This window comes from Apium graveolens, chromosome 6 (genome assembly GCF_009905375.1).
Source record: "Apium graveolens cultivar Ventura chromosome 6, ASM990537v1, whole genome shotgun sequence".
Lineage (NCBI taxonomy): Eukaryota > Viridiplantae > Streptophyta > Magnoliopsida > Apiales > Apiaceae > Apium > Apium graveolens.
The window spans coordinates 217,766,449-217,783,683 of NC_133652.1; the positions used below are offsets into that span (position 1 = coordinate 217,766,449).

Consider the following 17,235-nt stretch of genomic DNA (forward strand, 5'->3'; position numbering starts at 1 on the left):
ATTCCGCTGTCTTCGCATGTGCCTCATCTCGCACTTCATCAATTAGATCCAAGGCTAATCTTTTCCCCTCCTCATTTTCTTCAACGTTAAAAGCTTGGATCCTCGGAGATGAGTGTGATATTTCCACGGGAATAACTGCTTCCACCCCATATGTTAACATGAAGGGAGTGGCTCCAGTTGTGTAACTACAAGTAGTTCTATAAGCCCATAGTATTTGGAGAATTTCATCCACCCAGTTGTTCCTTGATTTCTCGATCCTTTTTTTAGTCCATCCAGGATTATGTGATTTGCCACTTCCGCATGCCCATTGGCTTGCGGGTGAGCTATAGAAGTAAACCGCAACTCAATCTCATTCTCCTCGCAATACTTCTAGAATTCCTCATTGTTGAACTGTGTTCCATTATCGGTAACTAGGATACGTGGAATTCCTTATCGGCACATGATATTTTCCCATAAGAATTGTGTAACCTGCTTAGTTGTGATCTTGGCCAAAGGCTCAGTTTCAATCAATTTAGTGAAGTAATCAATGGCTACAATCATGAACTTTCTTTGTGCCATGGCCATGGGGAAAGTTCCAAGTATATCCATTCCCCACATAGCAAAGGAGATGGGAGAGTTGATAGAAGTCAACATCTCGGGGGGTTGTCGAACAACATGTGCATATTTCTGACAACGATCATACTTCTTTACATATTCTTTGGCATTGGTCATCATCTCTGGCCAATAGAAGCCTAAACGGGTTATCTTATGAGCCAGTGCTCTGCCCCCCAAGTGTTGCTCACAGGATACCTTCGTGTACTTCTTCAAGAGCCAGGCGTGCCTCATCGGGCCTGAGACACCTTAAGTAAGGAACCACATAAGATCTTTTGTACAAAATTCCATCAATCAAGGAGTATCTCAGCGCTCGAACAACCAACTTTCGTGCTTCAGTCACATCATTTGGGAGCCAACCAGATTGGATATGGGCCTTTATGGGATCTATCCATGACGTCCCCAGCCCTATAGGAGCTACAAGCTTAACATCAATGCTCCATGTTCTCAAAACACGGAAGTATACGCTTCCTGAGCTTTCCTCCATCTCAAATAAGGCAAACTTTGGCAACGCATCTGCCTTAGCATTTTCCTCCCTTGGGATATGCTCAACATGGCATTCATCGAATTGAGTCATCACAGCTCTTACTAGGTGGACATACTTAGCCATTGTATCATCGCTCGCCTCAAACTCTTCCTTGACCTGGGAAATGACCAACTTCGAGTCCCCACAGACTTTTAAGTTCTTGACTCTCAGTGTCCCTACTAATCTGAGACCAGCTATTTGGGCTTCATATTCTGCTTCATTATTCGAAGTTAGGAAGTCTAGCTTCATAGAATATTCAATCAGAAATCCATCGGGGCTTTGCAAAACGAGCCCTGCTCCACTTGAATTTTTTTGATGCCCCTATCAAGATAGAGAACCCAATATTCCTTTTCCCTAACATCCTTCTCTTTGTCCCCTTTATCACCTTCTGTGTTTGGAGGTATAGTATCTTCCTTCCCCCGACTTCTTGGTTGGGTATGGTATATTCCACCATGAAGTCAGCCAATGCCTGGGATTTTATTGCCGTTCATGGATTGTACTTGATGTCAAATTCTCCTAACTCTATTCCCCACTTAATCAGCTTCCCACTAGCCTTGGGACTATGAATAATATTCCTCAATGGTTGATTTGTTAACACTTCAATCTTATGAGCTTGGAAGTAAGGTCGCAACTGTTGAGTGGCATTTATGACACTTATTTATGCTCTAATAAGCTTTGAATTGGTGTATGTGTACTCAAGTTATTTGTGTTTTAACGTGTTTTCAATTATTTTTGCATTTCAGGCATTAATTTGTGAATCAGGTGAATTAGCATTGTTTTGATGCTGATATGGTATCTAGGTGGTGTTGGAATAAAAGCTCGTTGAAGCCGGGTCGAAGCTACAAGAATAAAGAGAAAGAAAAGAAGTGTTTTTGGTAGAAGTCTAGCACGCCCGCGCTGATGAAGCGTGCGGCCACACTGGGGTACAGGAAGTCAGCGCGCCTGCGCTGGTCAAGCACGGCCGCGCTGGGTCGAGATAAACAAAATCCTGATTCAATTAAAATTCTATTTTCTGGAATCCTGGGATGATTGACCTGCTATATATTGATAACTTAAAGTCATTTTTTAATAAGGAGACTTACCAGAGCACAAGGAGAAGACGATAAGAGACATATAACACAATTCAACAAAGGCGAAGATGATCTAGTTTATTCTTGTGAATCTTTGTTTTGAGTTGTAATCTTGGATGCTTTTTTCTTGTTTTGTTGAACCTATACTCTTGTTTGTACTTGGTTTTATTTATTCATATAAAGACTACTTTTGCTATATCATGTTTTCATCGGAACCCACGTTGATGATGAGTCTGATTATGGGCTAATTGTTATCGTGGGGTTCTAGTGGATTTATTTATGGATTTCTTTAGTTAAATTGTTTGATGCCTTAATATGTGGTGATTGTATGATATCCTATTATTTGTTGTGCGTATTCATCTTATGAACGTCGTGAACTTATAAGATAACATGTTAATTCTTAATGAAGTGAAAGTGAATTTAAGGATTTAGAACTTGCCATGCTAGCATAGGTTCATGTTTTGTTATGCATGATTCGTAGGTAATTTTAACCATCTTACTTGCCCTGTGTAATCAAGATAGATAACTTGTGCTTAAACCGTTATGTTGTCAAATTCTATAGACATATAGGGTCTCAATATAATTGGTGCCTATTCAGCTTCTATCTCTTTTATGGATCTTTGGTAGTAGGGTATTCGTACAATGAAAGTTGGCGTTTATCAGTTTAGTGTTGTCTGATTAGTATCATCACCATTGCATGCTAAGGTTAAGAATAATAATACTATTGAATGAAGTATTTAATGAAGTTAGAATCCCATGTTTGTCATACATATTAATTCAGTCTATCTTTTTCTCATAGTTATAATTATTAGTTTAATTCTTAGTTATAAACAATCTCAATTTGTTATCGTCTTAGCATTGAATGATAACCATACATTGTTGCTTAGGTGCGTGAATTACTTAGTTAACCAATACAGTCTCTATGAGAACGAATCTGATTTATATCTTATACTACTTGCGAACTTTTGGCTCTAAGAAAATGTATGCTTCCTCTTCTTTATTGCGATGTGCTAAAATGGTCTTCTTCCTTCTCTCCTTGCTCCTTGCTTGATATAACCCTTGTGAAACGTCTCTGAAACTACTTATATAGAAGCCCACGAACCAGCCGTCTCAAAAATCCAACAAAATAAGGATTATAAAAAATCAGTATATAAATTCTCGACCCTGACGGCGGCCGCTCACATTCCTGAGCGGACGCCCAAGCTCTTGAGCGGCCGCCCAGCATCCCTGAGCGGGCGCCCAGCAGGACTGGAAAATTTCTCATTCTGCTCCCGATTTCTGCTGCGTTCTCTCCTAACTTCCCAACACCAATGCCAAGCACTTCCTTAGGCTTATTTCTGATGAGTTCTTCCTACATACGCAGTTATACCCTGAAATGCAAAACACTAGAAAACGCATCAAATACATAAATTACTTGATTTCAAGACATCAATTCAAGCCATTATAAGACGTTCTAAGTGGTATAAAATGCCACTTATCAGTTTCATCGAGATTGCGACACTTTCAAGTTCAATGATGTGACAGAAGATGCTATCAAACTATGTCTCTTCCCATTCTCTCTAAGGGACAAGGCTAAGTGCTGGTTACACTCTCTACCAGCAGGGTCTATCACCACTTGGGAATATCTTGCTCAAAAGTTTCTCACTAAATTCTTCCCCATGGAGAAGACTGCCGCAATCAGGAATGCTCTTACTCAATTTGCTTAACAAACTGGAGAATCTCCGTGTGAGGCTTGGGATCGATATAAGGAGATGCTAAGAAAGTTCCCATACCATGGCATGCCTGATTGGATGATTATCAACTATTTCTACAATGGATTGGGTCCTACTTCTAGACCCATGCTTGATATAGCATCAGGAGGAGCCTTGTGGGTTAAGAGCTACGATGAAGCTTATGAACTTATTGAACTGATGGCTGCTAATGAGTACCAAAATCCTTCTCAGAGACTGACTTAGGGAAAAGTAGCAGGAATTCTGGAGTTGGACGCAGCAACTGATATCGCTGCCCAACTAAAGGCTTTGACGATGAAGGTGGACACCTTGGCGAATTATGGAGTTATCAAATAACTAGTGTCTGTGAGCTATGTGCTGGAGCCCACGAGACTGATCAGTACACAATTTCTAGTGAATCAGCTCAGTTTATGAGCAACTTCCAGCAATCGCAGCAACCTGTGCCAGCCACCTATCATCCTAACAACCGCAATCATCCGAATTTCAGTTGGAGCAACGCTCAGAATACGGTTCAACAGACTTACCAGCAATATCCAACTAAGCAGTACAACCCCCTGGTTTTCAGCGACCGCAGTATGCACCAAGACAACAACTCCAGCTACAACAAGCAATGAAAAATCTGAATTAGAGGAGTTGAAGCTTATGTGCAAGAGTCAAGCTGTCTCTATCAAGACCTTGGAAAATCAAATTGGTCAAATTGCCAATGCCTTGCTAAATCGACAGCCTAGTACACTATCTAGTAACACTGAAGTGCCAGGAAAGAGGGAAGCTAAGGAGCAGGTAAAGGCAATCACTTTGAGGTTTGGGAAGGTTACGAATCCCGAAAAAACTCAAGAGTTAACTGAAGAAGTTGGGGCTGAGAAGAAGTAGTGCAACAAGATGAAGAAGTGGAACCAAGGAAGACTTCTGTTGAGCACACTCCGCCTGAGGTAATATAGGGGAGAAACAAATCTATCCTCCACCACCTTTTCTTAAGCGGCTGCAGAAAGAAAAAGCTGGACAAGCAATTTGAGAAGTTTCTGGAGGTGTTCAAGAAACTGCATATCAACATATCTTTCACCGAGGCTCTCGAGCAGATGCCTAGTTATGCAAAGTTTATGAAAGGTATTCTCTCCCGGAAAGTGAAGCTAGATGATTTAGAGACTGTCGCTCTCACGGAGGAATGCAGTGCTGTGCTGTAACAGAAGTTACCTCTGAAGCTTAAAGGTCCAGGAAGCTTCACCATTCCATGTACTATTGGAAAAGTGTCTTTTGACAGATGCTTATGTGATTTGGGAGCTAGCATCAATCTGATGCCTTTTTCAATTTTCAAGTAGTTGGATCTACCTGATCCTAAACCGACGTATATGACTTTGCAGTTGGCTGACTGTTCTATTACATATTTGCGAGGTATTGTGGAGGATGTCTTGGTCAAGGTTGATAAACTCATCTTCCCTGCTGATTTTGTAATTCTTGATTTCGAGGATGATAAGAAGATTCCCATAATCTTGGGAAGACCTTTCTTGGTGACTGGCCGAACCTTGATAGATGTGCAGAAGGGTGAGCTCACCATGCGAGTTCTGGATCAGGATGTTACCTTCAATGTTTCACTGCTATAAAATTTCCTACTGATAGTGAGGAGAGCTTAAAAATGAAGTTGGTCAATTCAGTGGTGACATCGGAACTTGATCAATTGCTAAGGTCTGATGCCTTAGAAAAAGCCTTATTGGGGAATTCATATAGTGAAGATGACGAAGATGAAGAATAATTGTAATATTTGAATGCTTCTCCCTAGAAAAGGAAAATTGATATGCCTTTGAATCTCTTGGAATGGAGGAATTGGATAAAGCTCCTAAACTTCTTAAGCTTTCTATTGAGGAAGCTCCCACTCTCGAGCTTAAGCCTTTACCTGAACATTTGAGGTATGCCTTTTTAGGTGATACATCTACTCTGCCTGTTATTATTGCATCTGACCTTTCGGGTAGTGATGAGGAAAAGCTTTTGAGGATTCTGAGAGAGTTCAAGTCGGCAATCGGATGGACTATAGCAGATATCAAGGAAATTAGCCCTTCTTACTGTATGCATAAAATTCTGCTAGAAGAAGGTAGCAAACCTATGGTCGAGCAGCAAAGAAGACTTAATCCTATCATGAAGGAAGTAGTGAAGAATAAAATTCTTAAGTGGCTAGATACATGGATCATCTACCCTATCTCTGACAGTTCATGGGTTAGCCCGGTTTAATGTGTACCAAAGAAAGGTAGAATTACTGTGGTAGCAAATGAGAAGAATGAGCTTATTCCTACTAGGACAGTTACGCGGTGGATAGTTTACATGGACTAGAGGAAGCTAAACAAAGCCACTAGGAAGGATTACTTCCCTTTGCCCTTCATTGATCAGATGCTTGACAGGTTGGCCGGTCATGAGTACTATTGTCTTTTGGATGGCTTACAATCAGATTCGTATCGCTCCAGAAGATCAGGAGAAAACTACCTTCACTTGTCTATTTGGTACTTTCATCTTCAGACGAGTTTCTTTCGGTCTGTGTGGTGCGCCAGCCTATTTCAGCGATGCATGATGGCCATTTTTTCTGACATGATTGGCTAGAATATGGAAGTGTTCATGGATGACTTCTCAGTCTTTGACGATTATTTTGATGAATGCTTGCAAAATCTTGGACATATTCAAGAGGTGTGTTGAGACCAATCTGGTTCTCAATTGGGAAAAATATCACTTTATGGTGCAACAGGGCATCATTCTCGGGCATAAGATTTCTAGTAAGGGTCTTGAGGTGGATAAGGCCAAGGTGGGGGTTATTGAGAATCTTCCTCCACCCATTTCGGTTAAAGGAATTCGCAGTTTTCTTGGTCATGTGGGTTTCTACAGGCGTTTCATCAAGGACTTCTTGAAAATTTCAAAGCTTTTGTGCAGTTTGTTAGAGAAGATGTTCCTTTCAAGTTCGATGACGAGTGCCTTGCAGCTTTTGAGACATTGAAGAAGAGGCTAATTACGGCACCTATCATAACTGCACCTAATTGGAATGAATCTTTTGAAATGATGCGTGATGCAAGCGACTATGCAGTTGGAGCAGTTCTTGGGCAGAGGAAGAACAACATATTTCATGTGGTCTACTATGCTAGTAAGACTCTAAATGGTGTTTAACTGAATTACACTACTACGGAGAAAGAACTTTTGGCTATTATCTATGGTTTTGAGAAATTTTGATCTTATCTACTTGGGACTAAGGTGACAGTTTTCACTGATCACGTTGCAATTCGATATCTCGTCTCAAGGAAGGACTCGAAACCTAGATTGATTCTATGGGTTCTTTTGCTCTAAGAATTTGAATTAGAGAATCCTAATGCTACTTCATTGGATAAGACATTGATAAATGAGTCTTTCCCCGACGAGCAGTTGTTTGGAGTGCAAGAAGAAGAACCGTTGTTTGCAGACATTGTGAACTACCTTGTGAGTAATATCATGCCTCCCGACTTATCTTATGCTCAAAGGAAGAAGTTTTTTCATGAAGTAAAGTGGTATATGTGGGATGAGCCGTTTCTTTTTCACCAAGGAGCTGGCCAAATCATCAGGAGATGTATTCCAGCGAAACAGGGGGATCTTGCGAGATTTCCACTCAACGGCTTATGGAGGACATTATGGTGGAGAAAAGACAGCAGCTCATGTTCTTCAAGCAGGTTTCTTTTGGCCGACATTGTTTAAAGATGCTCATCAGTTCATTTTGAAATGTGATTGATGTCAACGTGTGGGTAATATGTCTAAGAAGGATGAGATGCCTCTTAATGTGCTTCTCGAGGTTGAGGTCTTTGATGTTTGGGGAATTGACTTTATGGGGCCATTTGTCTCGTCTTGTAACAATCAGTATATCTTATTGGCGGTTGATTATGTATCGAAATGGGTTGAAGTTAAGGCATTGCCAATGAACGATGTGAAAATGGTGCTTAATTTTCTTCACAAGCAGATATTCACAAGATTTGGAACTCCAAGAGTCATAATCAGTGATGAGGGGTCGCATTTTTGCAATCGCAAGTTCACTGCTATGATGAAAAGGTATAATGTGAATCATCGCATCCCTACGGCTTATCATCCTCAGACGAATGGCCAAGCTGAGGTATCTAACAGAGAGATCAAGCACATTTTCGAGAAAGTGGTATGTCCATCAAGGAAGGATTGGTCTTTGAAGCTTGATGAAGCTGTTTTGGGCTTATAGAACAGCATATAAGACTCCATTGGGAATGTCGCCATTTCAGTTGGTTTATGGTAAGGGTGTCATTTCCTTTGGAGCTCGAGCATAAAGCATATTGGGCTTTGAAGAAGTTAAATCTGGACTTGGATGCGGCTGGAAAGAAGAGGATGCTTCAATTGAATAAACTTGATAAATTTCGACTTAAGCTTATGAGAACAATAAAATATATAAGGAGAAAGTCAATAGGTGGCACGATAGGGGTCTAGTACTTAAGTCATTTATGCCGGGACAACAAGTTCTCTAATTCAACTCCCGTCTCCGTCTTTTTCCTGGAAAGTTGAAGTCAAGATGGTCAGGGCCGTTTATTGTCAAAACTGTGTTTCCACATGGAGCGGTGGAAATTTTTGAGAATGATCCGGGCCAAGCATTCAAAGTAAATATTCAGAGGTTGAAGCATTATTATGGTCACACGGCAAACCGCGAGGTGGTTAGTGCCGTTGTATTGTCCATTTGATCTCAAGATTCTACGCTGAGCTAGCGACGTAAAAGAAGCGCTTCTTGGGAGGCAACCCAAGTATGTTGTACATTAGTAGGTAGAGGAAGCAAGAAGAAAAGAGAAAAACACAAAAAATCAGAAAAAGAAAAAAATTCAGGGCCAAGTACAGAAGTTGGGCGCGCCCGCGCTGGCCAAGTGCGTGGCCGCGCCGTTTTTCAGTAACCAAGCGTGCCCGCGCTGATCTAGTGCGCGACCGTGCCGGTTTTCCAGAGAGTGAGCGCACCCGCACTGTCCTAGCGCACGGCCGCGCCAGGTCTGTAACACCCCCAGATCCGGGGTCGGGGATCCGGGTTGTCACGGTCTTTCTTTCCACAATATCACTTCACTCAATTAATAATAAATAACCTCATACTATGACCCCACACTAACACACACCACAACCCGTTATAGTCTCAGAGATGAAATTGAAATAAGTACAAGTCTTTGAATCCACAATTTAAAATTATTACAACCCAAAATGATTACTTGATAATTTACAGTTAATTGCCATTATCTGCCACAAGTTATAATTATACATAATTTGATTCTCAAAAGTAGATGGTCTAAACTACAATGGATCTACCTCTGCAGCTATAGCAGCTACAACATCAGCGGGAAGACGCGGGACGCTTCCCACGCGCTTGCGCTGGGTCTGCTGGAGTCTGGCCATCTCTCCTAACTGTTGTTGTGTGATGAAGAAATAAAGCAAGAGTGAGCCTTACAGCTCGCAAGATAATATGTATAGTGATAACGATAATATAAGTATCTAAATGGATACTTGATAGCATCTCTATCATATGCAAGATAATTACTTACTAGATATAAGTAAAAACAAGGAATGAAGTTACCAATACTTCACCACACTTATATCATATATAAAGCTACTTGAACTGCCACCGTTCAAAGTATTATAGGTTTTAAGAAAACATCCCATAGATGAGACCACAAGTTAAGACTTGAATAGATTCAATCTTTGAAAGATTATTGAATGAAAAAGTTATGAGATACTTTATTTAGTCCCGGTATATATATATCCACATATATATACCCCTTTAAACATTTCCTGAAACCTCTGTTATGTAAAGTATGAACAGAGTTTGAAACATCCAATGAATTTTGGAAAGGAAAAGAATTTTGGCATAAACCCGATATCTCGCTGATCAGGCAAAGATACCAATAAGTACCTTTTCTACTGTAGATGGATGAATTCCTCACCGGTCATCACCCTGGCCGCATTAGGACCTTGCGCTCGACCGTACCCCGGTCCCTCACGCGTTGATGGACTGCCACCCAGCCACTTACACAATAATAGACCGTACCCCGGCCTGTCGCTTATGCCGACTCAATGAGATGGGCTTACTTCCCGAACGTTGGGCAAGTAATCAATTCATTTACCAAATCTGCAACCTCGTTGCGAATATAAAATACACCACAGAGCCGGATTCCCCAGGTTTTGAGCGAGTATTTAAATCCCCTTTAAAAGGAAGATCTTAAATATAAAAATGAGTTTTGGGATCCGCTCTGACTTTTAAAAATCATTTTGAAGACTCGAAAACACTTTAAAGAGTGTTTGGAGTAAGGCTGATTTAATAAAGTAAATCAGTCCCCAGAATATTAGAAAATATCTGAATATTATTAATTAAATAATATTCCCATAAAGAATAATCTTTATAAAAATAATTGAAGTAGAAGTATTAAAATTTATACTTGAAACGAGTATTAAATAACCAAAGATATACTTATATGAAAGTATTATCTTTATTTGAATAATCGAAAATAAGTTTGATTATTGAAATCTTATTCTTTAATAAAATAAAGAATATATCTCAGCAAATAATCGGAGTCATAGATCCTCAAATGAATATTCAAATAATATTCAATAAATAAAATAAGCTGAGTCATAATACCTCGAATGAATATTATAAATAATATTCATTAAATAAAATAAAGGAGTCATACATCCTCAAATGAATATTCAAATAATATTCAATAAATAAAATAAGCTGAGTCATAATACCTCGAATGAATATTATAAATAATATTCATTAAATAAAATAAAGGAGTCATACATCCTCAAATGAATATTCAAATAATATTCAATAAATAAAATAAGCTGAGTCATAATACCTCGAATGAATATTATAAATAATATTCATTAAATAAAATAAAGGAGTCATACATCCTCAAATGAATATTCAAATAATATTCAATAAATAAAATAAGCTGAGTCATAATACCTCGAATGAATATTATAAATAATATTCATTAAATAAAATAAAAGGAGTCATAAGTCCTCGAATAATATTCGAAATAATATTCAATAATAAAATAAAGTTTAAAGTTATCGAATAAACCTTATTCGATTAATAGTTTGGAAAACTATAACCATATATATATATATATAAATATATATATATATATATATCCATATCCATATATACAAGATTACTCGGGATCCTCGACTCCCGGTTTTAGAAAATATTTTCACCTTTGAGTCCCTATACTAAGGGTATATGCAAGATACCGCTATCCTCTAGCATAGGTATTATCAACTGAACCAACAGATATATATTTCAAGAATATGAAACAGGCATGCATATATACCATATCACATGCTACAATATATCGCAAGAATTTGCTAAATAACCAACATGCATCTATCGCAAGATAATGCATATACAAGTGTATACATCACAACAACAGTATAACGGATAGAATACTTGCCTGAGCGACTTGGGGGTGAGAAAGGCTCGGGACGAGTCTGATAACCTATAAACAACAAGTAAGTTGGAATTAAACCAAAATCACTTGTAAATCTATGATTTAACTAACTTAGACTCTAATGCTAGTTTTTGCGCTCACCGATTCGCTTAAGTCACTCGGGTACCCTCGGCTCCACCATTTTTAATAATTTAACCTTTACGAGTTTTAAAGCGATTCCTTCGTGAATGACTTACCAACTGCCTAACACACTTACCATAAATGTTTCATACATTAATTCACCCTTTTTGGTCTTTAACCTACATTCCAAAGTAAGGCGAGGGAAAAAGTTTCGTCCGCGAAACGCCGTTACTTGAAACGGTCGTTTCTCCTAAACCGTAAATCGGAATCGGACGAACTACATATCAAAACGAAGCTCGTAACATGAGCTATCTAAACATGGCAGTGGTCACAATCTAGCAGGGGGTTCTCGGGTCATAATGCTATGCACAAAAACAGTCCAAAGAAAATCGGCCGTTACGACGGCTATGTTTACGCGATTTCCAATTTTTTAAACCATCCACAATCAACCCAAATCAACCTCAAATCCAACATACAACCATCCTCCATCCTTATCACATCATAACCACCCCAACCAATTCAATTTAATCTTTCATACTTATACTTAAACTTAACTTTAATCATTCTTAAGTTTCTTTAAATCAAAACCACAAAATTACCATTCCATTACACTACCATTCCAAATCTCAAACTCTAAATCATAACAACAACTACAACATCAACCCACTACTCAAAATCACCTTATAATATATATGAACCTAGGGTTTGGAAATGGTATACCTTCCTTGAAGTGGTGGGTGGAGCTAGGAAGCCTTAAGAAGCTTTGAGAAGCCTTAGGAAAGCTTGGATCTTCAAGAAAAACAAGAAAAAGTTCAAGTTAAAAACTTGAAAACACTATTCATTGTCTTCTTCCTTGATTAAATGAAGAAGTTAGAGAAAGAATTAATGGCTTAAACTCATGATATAGCCATAACTAAGCATAAAGATGATTAGGGAATTTTCTTACCAATTTAGGATGCTTGGATCTTGATTTTGAAAATTCTATGCCTTGAAAATGTGTAAAAGCCGAGAGCAAAGTGAAGAACAAATGCCTTGGTTGTTTTTGATTTTTTGATGAAATGATTTTGCTAGCTTGGTTGGCTTGGTTTTTGTTTTTGATTTAGCAAATTACTACCTTGCCCTTGAATTTGTGTGGTTCTTATTCAACCACACCTCCTTCCTTCCCATGTCATGCTTACCTCATCCTCATGATGTCATCCTTCCTTCCTTGTCTTCTTTCTATTGGTTGGATGACATCATTCCCCCTAATCCCTTTGATTAACTTCCTAATCGTTTGCCTAATGACCGCTGATCTGCTATACGGTTTGCTTAACTTTCGTTCTCGTTTATCGTTTGAAGGATCATACCCGGGATCTTATTACTTAGGTTCCCTTAACCTTTCTCAATACATTATATTCCTTTTTATGATCCTCTATTATAATCCTTTAATTTAAATCCTTTTTATCCTGTTACCTTATACTCAATTCTCTCCGTATCTTGTGGATTTCCGGGAAAAACCAAAGTGTTCGGAATTGGATTCTGACGATATTTACATACACTTATATACTTCATAGAGTACTAATAATATCCCAGAATATCCATAACAGAACCCCTACATAGTGTGGCGTGAAAAGTTTTCTCATTCAGCAAAAACACTATTCACAAGGGTTACAAAAAGTTGAAAAATTTTGGGGTTATTACAAGGTCCTTGTCGAAACAAAATAAAAAATAAAAAAAGGCAGTTTTAAGAGAAAATCGGGATTTTTAACCAAAAATCAATTCCAACCGGATTTTTACTCTTCCACATCCCATAATTCCCTCTCCTAATCAATTCCATTATTCCCACGATTCCCATAATCAATTCCCATTTCTATTTCTTATAGAATTCATAGCCCTCCACCTATAAATACATACACTTGTATACAAATTCTCCACCAATTCACAAACTCTCAAACACAAATTCTCTCTAAACACTTAAGCTTTTATTCTCTCTCTTTCAATCCCGATGGCACCCAAGAGACAAAGAACACAAGTTGGAAGCAGCGCCACCGATTCTTCAACTGCGAGTGGTGTGAGGCCAAGGCCGATGCTGAGGAGGAGTACACGAGGCTTCTCTCGAAGCCCATTTCTAAGGAGCGAGATTTTCTGCCATAAGGGAATGATGGTAAGGTTTTGGAGATGATTCTTGAGGTGGGTTGGGTTCCTTTTTGTGAGGCTCCCGCTGCTGTGCCCATGAGTGTTGTTCGGGAGTTCTATGCCAACGCTAAGGCGGAGAAGAATTGTTTCACGGTGGTGAGGGGGAGGACTGTAGATTACAGTGCTGAGGCTATCAGGACGATGATTGAGCAGCCTGCGAGGAAGGTGGGCCAGGACACTTGGAATGATAAGACTCCTGAGGACTTTGATTTGGATCTCATCGTTGCTACTCTCTGTGTGCCTAAGACTCATTGGAAGTTCAAGAGGGGCACTACTGATTGCTCCATGTTCTCTGCTTCGTGCATGAACAGGTATGCACGGGCTTAAAACTCGTTTATTTGTGCTAACATCATGCCATCTTCGCATGTGCATGAGATTACTGTGGAGCGTGCTCGTCTGCTTTGGGGTATTCTGCAGGGTGATTACATTGATTTGGGGATGGTGAAATATTAGGGGATCTTGAGATTCTTGAGGGGAAGTACTACAGGTGCTATTCCGTATACGTCCGTTGTGACACAGTTGTTGTTCATTGGCCCGCACATGAGCAACTTCAGATTCCCAGTGCTCCTATTGACAGTTCTACGCTACACAGCATGGTTGAGTGGGAAGGAGGTAAGCCCGATCTTAAGGGGCTTGGTTACACGTTTGATTATCTCCCAGGAGGTATGCCCCGTGATCAGATGTATGCTGGTGGGACGCAGCAAGCGAGTAGAGCAACTTGGAGAGCTCAGTATGGAGAGGAGGCTGGTTTGTCGCAGCAGCAGCATGAGGAGGAAGCATGAGCGAAGATGGGAGCTGGTTTGAGTTTGACTCAGTATAGGCATCTTGCGAGGAGGATGGATGTGATGCACGACATCCATAGTCGGTTTGCCCAAGATCTCACCCAGGCACTTGGGACATCTTTTAGAGCCACCGGTGTTGACATCCAGTGGCCAGTTTTTGGTGAAGATTCAGTGTATCCGCCTCCAGACACGCCTGCCAGTCCACCCGTTAAGGGTGAGGATTCTGATTCACAGTAGGTATGCCTGATTCCTTACTATTACCTTCACTAAGGATAGTGAATATTTTAAGTTTGGGGGTAGTAGTTGAAGGAATATATTTTTGTGAGTCTCATATAGTTGCATGTTCATGATAGTTTAGTTCATATAGTTGCATATTTTTCCATGTAGTTTTTTTTTATATTTTATTTTGGTAGTTTTATGATATTTTGTTCATGTAGTTTTATGTATTTGCATTTTGACATGATCCTCTAGATAATTTTTCCGATTAATTGGTGATATTGATGCTAGTGTAGTGATGTCGTATTTAGTGATGTTGAGTCTTATTAAGTTGATTTACATGCTAGAGACAATTGTATTTCACTAAGTCTTATAGGTTGCTAGAGTGCTAGATCATAGTAATGATTTATTTGTTTGTCGAGGTTTAATTGCTTGTTTATATTTAAAATTTAGGGTATTCTCTTAATAATAAAAATATGGAAATTTAAAAATTGGAAAAAAGTGGATTTCATTGCTACTTGTGTGGCTAGGTGTCAAATGGCTAGTAGCCGGCTCATATTTATATGAGTAGTCTAGGGTTGAACGAGATGGAGCGAAACACACTCGTTCAGAAATTTGTGAAAGAAAAGAAAAAAAAGAAAGAGAAAATATATATGTAGAAAAAAAAGAGAATAAGTGTTATGTATAATTGATCACGAGTGGGCTCTTTAGCACTCAAGTTATTAAGTTCTTAGGGGACTTAGGGCCTAGTGACCTAAGGCTTTGATAGTCTGGGATCCGCTAACCTAACGCTCGCTACATGGGTGGTATTGTTTAAGTCTTCTATGGACCTCACTCATTGCACGATCAAATAAGCATACTTGTGTTGAGTTATTGTGAATAAAAGCATGAATCCATAAAAAACTCTGATATAAGAATTGAAGTTTTATAAGTTTTTTTTAGTATAGCTTTTATTCTATTTATATACTTGCGATTGTTTTGATAAGTAGTGATTCATAATTGTCGACCTAGTTGCGATAGTACATCTGTAAGCATTTGCACACACACACGTCTCTGGTGTGTAAGTTGGTTTGTGAGATTTCGTGGATCTTTATGCGAATAATTACATTTACTCAGGTGTTAGTGGTTGATTGGTTCATTTATTCTTTGGGGATCGATGCATTCATATTAGTTGCATTCATGTATTTTTGTTTCTTGTTCTTTGAGTCTGTTTATGCTTGAGGACAAACATCGATTCAAGTTTGGGGGTATGTTGAGTGGCATTTATGACACTTATTTATGCTCTAATAAACTTTGAATTGGTGTATTTGTACTCAAGTTATTTGTGTTTTAACGTGTTTTCAAGTGTTTTTGCATTTCAGGCATTAATTTATGAATCAGGTGAATTAGCACTGTTTTGATGCTAATATGGTGTCTAGGTGGTGTTGGAATAAAAGCTCGTTGAAGCCGGGTCGAAGCTGTAAAAATAAAGAGAAAGAAAAGAAGTGTTTTTAGCAGAAGTCCAGCGCGCCCGCGCTGATGAAGTGCGTGGCCGCGCCGGGGTACAAGAAGTCAGCGCGCCTGCGCTGGTCAAGCGCGCGGCCGCGCTGGGTCGAGATAAACAAAATCCTGATTTTATTACAATTCTATTTTCTGGACTCCTGGGATGATTGAACTGCTATATATTGATAACTTAAAGTCATTTTTTAATAAGGAGACTTACCAGAGCATAAGGAGAAGACGACAAGAGACCTATAACATAATTCAACAAAGGCGAAGACGATCTAGTTTATTCTTGTGAATTTTAGTTTTGAGTTGTAATCTTGGATGTTTTTTTCTTGTTTTGTTGAACCTATACTCTTGTTTGTACTTGGGTTTATTTATTCGTATAAAGACTACGTTTGGTATATCATGTTTTCATCAGAACCCACGTTGATGACGAGTCTGATTATGGGCTAATCGTTATCTTGGGGTTCTAGCGGATTTATTTATGGATTTCTTTAGTTAAATTGTTTGATGCCTTAGTATGTTGTGATTGTATGATATCCTAGTATTGGTTGTGCGTATTAGTCTTATGAGCGTCGCAAACTTATAAGATAGCGTATTAATTCTTAATGAAGCGAAAGTGAATTTAAGGATTTAGAACTTGCCATGGTAGCATAGGTTCATGTTTTGTTATGCATGATTCGTAGGTAATTTTAACCATCTTACTTGACCTGTTTAATTAAGATAGATAACTTGTGCTTAAATCATTATGTTGTCAAATTCTATAGACATATAGGGTCTCAATATAATTGGTACCTATTCAACTTCTATCTCTTTTGTGGATGGTAGTAGGGTATTCATACAATGAAAGTTGGCGTTTATCAGTTTAGTGTTGTCTGATTAGTATCATTACCATTGCATGCTAAGGTTAAGAACAATAAGACTATTGAATGAAGTATTTAATGAAGTTAGAATCCCATGTTTGTCATATATATTAATTCAGTCTATCTTATTCTCGTAGTTATAATTATTAGTTTAATTCTTAGTTATAAACAATCTCAATTTGTTATCATCTTAGCATTGAATGATAACCATACATTGTTGCTTAGGTGCGTGAATTACTTA

General features: G+C 38.8%; 1 non-coding gene across 1 annotated transcript; it reads right to left on the reverse strand.

The window, feature by feature from the left end:
• Window positions 1–3,860: 3,860 nt before the first annotated feature.
• On the reverse strand, window positions 3,861–3,967 carry LOC141669288 (small nucleolar RNA R71). The gene has a single exon (XR_012553575.1). It is a non-coding gene; the product is annotated as a small nucleolar RNA R71 (small nucleolar RNA).
• Between the last annotated feature and the right edge of the window lie 13,268 nt (window positions 3,968–17,235).